Below are 6497 nucleotides of genomic sequence, written 5' to 3' on the forward strand. Positions count from 1 at the left end.
AATAGAACTCAAATTTTACATGTTTAATATTTAAATTTAATTTACAAAAATAAAACAGTAAAAAATTTTACGTACAAAAAAATTGAAAGAATTCTTTTACCTTTAAATAGAGGTAAGAAAATAGAAAAATGAGTGAAAGAGAATTAGGGAATTAATGTTTGTCGGTTGTTGCTGTGTCGGTAAGCGAAAATAAAGAGATATTCCATGGAGATCTGGCAAACATGAAGGTTATGGGAGTCACTCTCGCTGGGCAAGCCTCGGTTTGAGGTTGGTGAAGCACTTTGATTTCCTTGTTTTATATTTTTATATTTTATATTATGAATAGTTTAAATATAATAGCTTGGAATATTAAGGGTGCTTCTAATAAGTTAGTCCGGGTAAATTGTAAAGAGTTGGTTAGGAAATTTAAATCTGTAATTTTTATTGTGGTTGAAACTCACTGTTCTTTTCAACACTTGAAACTATTCTGGAAAAGACTTGGTTATCACTCTATTGGTATAGTGGAGGCGTCAGGACATACATAAGGGAGATATCTGGTTCCTTTCTGCAATGCAGGGTGCTCATTGCAAATGGGTTGATGCTTTCGATCAGTGTGTTACAGTTGAGGTTTAGGTAAATAATGTGATTTGGAGGTGCATCAGTATCTATGGTAGTCCTCAGTGTAATACCAGAATTCTGCTATGGGATTATCTTGTTACTCAGTCTTCGACTTTCTGCGGGCCATAGATTGTTCTTGGTGATTTTAATGAAGTACTATTCTCTCACGAATCTAAGGGTTGCCTCTTCTCGAGTCACCATGCAGATCAGCTTGCTGCCTCTCTAGGGGATAGTGATCTGTTTGACTTGAAGACTATTGGAAGATGGTTTTCTTGGTACAGAAGGGTTAAAAATAGTGTTGAGGTGGCAAAAAAACTTGACCGGGTCTGTATCAACAGTGGATGGTTTTCTCTCTTCCTAGAGGCTTACACAGAAATTTTAAATAGGCTTCAGTCTGATCATTGTCCTATCCTAGTGCACTGTACAGGTCGTCCCTAACCGAAAAAGAATAGACCTTTTCAGTTTATTGCAGCTTGGACAACTCATCTGGGGTACAGAGATATTGTGAACCAGTCATGACAAGCTGGCTACAGAGAGAAGCATGGCAAGCTTTCAGAAGTGCAAAAGAACTCTTTTGATTTTAATTCTAAAGTGTTCGGCAACATTTTCGTTAGGAAATGTGAATTGGAGAGACAGATTAATTTCCTTCAGAAGCGACTATAAGTAATGGAAGATTTGTCTATGCAGCAAAAAGAATAATAGCTCATTGAGGAATTTAATAACACACTTGTGCAAGAGGAACTTCTATGGTTTCAGAAATCCAGAGAACAGTGGGTAAAATTTGGAGAAGAAATACCAAGTTCTTTCATGTCCAGACTCTTGTGCGGAGAAAGCATAATAAGATTTATGGTCTCTTTCTTCGAGATGGGGTGTGGGAAACTCGGAGGTCCTTAGAAAGGAAGCTGAATCCTTTTATAAACACCTATTCTGCTAGTCGGAGGATGTAGATTTAGGTTGTCTTGGTAATGTGCTGCTACCTTTCCTGAATGATGAAGCTTGTTGTAGCCTCACAGCGTCAGTTACTCTGGAAGAAGTTAAGTCGGCTGTTTTCAGTATGCATTCTTTTAAGGCTCCAGGCCCTGATGGGTTTCAGGCTTTCTTCTTTAAAGAATACTAGGAGATTGTTGATTTTGATGTTTGGACTATGGTTCGTCATGCGTTCTCTGGTTTGGATATGGATCCAAGGATGATGGAAACTCTTATGGTTCTTATTCCAAAGGTAGAAAACTCGATTTCCATGAAGGATTTCTGACCTATCAGTCTCTGTAATGTGGTTTACAAAGTTATAACGAAGGTCCTGGTTAATAGACTTCGTCTCTATCTCAAAGAGATTATTGGGCCCCTTCAAGGAGGGTTTATCCCAGGGAGAGGAATCCCAGACAACATCATTGTAGCACAAGAAGTTCTCCATTTCATGAAAAAGACAAAATCAAAGAAAGGCACCACCCTAGCCTTTAAGATTGATCTGGAGAAAGCGTATGATAGAGTGGATTGGGAGTTTCTGAAACAAACCCTTGTGAGTTTTGGCTTTCCTCCTCCAACAATCAATCTGATTATGCGTTGTGTTATTGCTTCCTCACTGTCTATCCTCTGGAACGGGGATAGATTAAATAGCTTCACTCCGAGCAGGGGTCTTAGGCAAGGAGATCCTATATCACCGTATATGTTTGTGTTGTGTATGGAGAGATTATCCTGTTCTATTAATCAACAAATTGATAGGGGCTTGTGGAAGCCGGTTACAATTTCTAGAGGGGGTCCAAGAATTTCTCATTTGATATTTGCCGATGATTTGCTTCTTTTCTGTAAAGCCGAAAAACAGCAAGTTCAAACTGTGATGGTAGCTTTGGAAAATTTCTGCACAGCCTCTGGGATGAAGGTTAATGTGGAGAAATCTAAAACGCTATGCTCCAGAAATGTTTCGGCGACAAGAAAAGAGATTTTCACCGGAGTGTCCTCCATCATATTCGTCCATAACTTGGGCAATTATTTAGGGGTGAACCTTAATCACTCTCGGGTGACACGCACAACTTTTAACGATGTTCTGGACAAGATTCGGGGAAGGCTAGCCAGCTGAAAAGGGAGATTGCTTAGCGGGCATACTCTGTTTGCTCAATTTGGTAGTGACTGCGATTTCTACTTACCGCATGCAAGTATCTCTCTTTCCTAAAGGGGTAACTAATAAGATAGAATCCATGATGCGGAATTTTCTATGGAAGGGTCAAGTTGATGGTAGAGGCCTGAATCTAGTTAATTATAAGGTGTTGGTCACCCCTAAGAAATTTGGGAGTCTGGGAATTAGAGATCATTTTTGTGCTAATATTGCTCTTCTTAGAAAGCTAGTCTGGCAACTTTTTCACCATTCTGACAAGCTATGGGTTCAACTGTTGACGGAAAAATACCATTCTTCTAAGGCTGATTGTTTCAGTCGGTCTCGAGGAAGGGGATCTTATGTTTGGAAGAGTATATGTCGAGTTTGGGATATCCTGAAGGAAGGTTTTATTTGGTGCATTGGGAATTTAGAACAGAACTTTTGATTTTCTAAATGGAGAAGAGAGGGGCGACTGTGTCATGAGATGGATTATGTTCACATTTCTGATTCAGATCTCAGGATCTTGGACCTTTGGTCATCTGGACAATGGAACCTTAAGAATATCTATTCTCCTCTGAATCAGTCTCTGCAGAGCAACATTAACTCTTACAACCCAGATGTTCAAGCTGGTTCAGAGGTCGGTTGGTGTTGGACTGGTGCGGCTTCAAAAGTTTATGATACTCGTAGTGGTTATTTGTGGCTCAATAAGAAGATGTTTAGTTGGGAGGATAGGGGTAATTGGCTTTGGCTTTGGCATCAACATGTTCCGGAAAAGCACAAATTTTTGGCCCGGCTATGTCTTCGGGAGGCTTTTCCTATTGCTGCATTTCGTTTTAGGAGGGGCATTTCGCACACGGATGGCTGTCCACGATGTTTCTCAGGTTAGAAAAAAAGCTCAGCTAGTTTGGCAAGCTTTGGGGATCTCTGGTCAACCAGTGAATTTAATGAGTTAGTTCGTACATAATAGCAAACAGTGCCCCTTTAGATTCTTTTCTGGTCTCTAGTGGATTTTGCGTTCGAGGAATAACGAGATCTTTCATCCTCACGAGCATTGGACCATAGACAAGGTGACTGGTATGGCTTTGTCCTTGGAAAAGGAGCTCCAGAATATTTTCGAGTTGCAACGACTGTCTATCCCCTCCACCATTAGTGGCTCTTGGATTCCCCCCTCAGTGGGTACCTTTAAGATTAATTGTGATACTAGCTATCCTAGCAATGGTGCTCAGATTGGTTTTGCTTGTGTTAGCAGAGATTGGAAGGGAGGTGGCAACGTGGCTGTTTGAGAACAATTGAGAGTCGTAGCATTTTGCAAGGAGAATTGTTTGCTATTTTGAGAGGCTTTCTTTTAGCATAGGACTCTGGACAAAGAGACATTATATGTGAGATAAACTGTGTGGAGGCCTTTACTATTGTTGATAATTTACAATATTGCTCTGATTTTATTGATCATTTGGTATTAAAAATTCGAGATATCATGTCTTGAAAATGACGTGCTAATCTCCAGTTGATCTTGAGAGATGCAAACGCAGTAGCAGACATCATGGCAAAGACTGCAATGATGACTCTTTTTTTCTCAAGTGGAGCTTCCGTTGTCTTGGAAGGAATTTGAGAATAGTATTTAGCGGGACTGTATTTTTTAAGCAGTTTCTTGTTTATTTTTATTTCTTTCTTTGTTGTTGTTTGTTTTCTTTTAAGTCACCAAAAAGGAGAATTAATGATAAGTAGACAACTAGTAAAAGACGCGAGTTGGCAGATAGGAACTGATTTTAGAATTTAAATTTGGCACTATAAATCAAGAATTCTTAATTAAAAATACTGTATTATAGACGAAAAATATTTTCATAACTTTTAATTGAAAATAAAAAATATCATTTTTTTAATATTTTCATTAAAAATAATGTTAAAATATTTAGTCATTAAAAGATGGACGGTTTTAAAAATGGAACACTATTAATACGTTTACTTCTTCTAACCGTTGAAATGAGTAAAAGCACATAAGTACTGCCCATTATTAATATGATTATTTTTTTAACTACCCACTATTAACACTATTGCTTCTTCCATTACTTCTATCCACTCTTCATTGTTATATATTTTTAAATTTTCTATGTACTTTCTTAAGTTTTAATATATATAATTTAAAATATATATAATTTTTTTATTTACTCTCATACAATAAATAAAATTTAAAATATATAATTTAAATTTGGATAAAGTATATTTTTTGTCTCTGAAACTTGACAAAAGTTTCAAAAATATCTTTTTAAGTTTTATTTTGTTTTAATTTTGTCCCAAAATTTTTTAATTTGTATCAAATATACCTTCGACAGCTAAATTTTCAAAAAATTTAAGACCAATCTAATAATAATGCATAAAAATTATGCTTGATTTGCTTGTGTTGAGAGTTGTTTTTATAAAATTGTTATTGAATTAGTTTTAAATTTTTTGAAAAATTAGCCGTCAGGGATATATTATTTGATGCATATCGAAAACTTCTCGGACAAAATTGAAACAAAATAAAACTTAGGGTATTTTTGAAACTTTTATCAAAATTTCAGGAAAAAAAAGTATACTTTACCCTTTAAATTTAAAAATTAATACTCAAAAAAGTAGTGGAAGAAGCAATAGTGTTAATAGCCGATGGTTAGAAAAAGGTAACAGTATTTACAGTTGACAGTTTAATGTGTTACTTAGGTAGCGTTTGGTGGAGAGACAGAGACGAAAAGACTGAGACTGAGAGACAGAGACTAAGAGACAGGAATTGAAATAAATCTCAGTATTCTGTTTGGTACAAAATGGGAGACAGGAATTAAAACAAGAATAAAACTCTAATTTAATTTGCACAAAGGGTAAAATTGGAATTAATTAATTGAAATGAAAGTATTTTAGGTATAAAATGTTATTAAAGTTTCAGTCTCTATCTCTAAAAATTTCAGTCCCCTGTGTTCCTACTTTTTGGAAGTACTGAAATACTGAAATTTTAGAGACAAAGACAGAAATTTTAGTACCAGTCTCTGAACTAACAAACACGATATTGAGTCTCAGTCTCACAGTCTCTGTCTCAATATCTCAAAACAAACGCTACCTTACATATTTTCACTTATTTCAACGGTTTAAAAAAATAAACATATTAATAGTGTTCTATTTTTAAAATTGTCCATCTTTTCTATTATATAAAACCGTCCATTTTCTCTATTATTTGAAATGTTTCATTTTTAAGAATTTAGTCTAATTTAAATTATTAATATTTTTTATTATTTTTAAAAAATATATTTTTATATTTACAAATATATATATCTTGTTTACGGTGTAAATGAAATAAGGATAAATGACGTATTTTTGTAATAAATTTTAAATTTATTTATTTAATTTATTAAAATAAAAAATTCATAAAATGGGTGGAAGAAATTATTAAAGGAAAAAAATTCAGTGAATTAAAAGAATAATATTATTTGGCATCATTTAATGATATATGATAACTTATTTTTATGTTGCTGGAGACAAGATTATAATGAGACACCGGCGTGGAATTGTCAAAGTTGGAGCCTTGGAGGCTTGATGGAATTCCATTTGCATGTTTTAGGTACTTCCCATATTATTAAATTCAAGGATGTATTCCATACCAGTCTACAAAGGTAATCGGAATTCTTCCATCTCATAATAAGTATTAAGCTAATTTGTATATTTGTTATTGTGAAAATTTACATCTAATTATTTTATTTTATATAAAATTATTATTTAAAAATGATTAAATAATTTAATATTTTAATTAAATTATTATTTAATAAATTTTAATTATTAATTTTACATT

Source organism: Arachis ipaensis, chromosome B08 (genome assembly GCF_000816755.2).
Source record: "Arachis ipaensis cultivar K30076 chromosome B08, Araip1.1, whole genome shotgun sequence".
In the NCBI taxonomy this organism is placed as follows: Eukaryota; Viridiplantae; Streptophyta; class Magnoliopsida; order Fabales; family Fabaceae; genus Arachis; species Arachis ipaensis.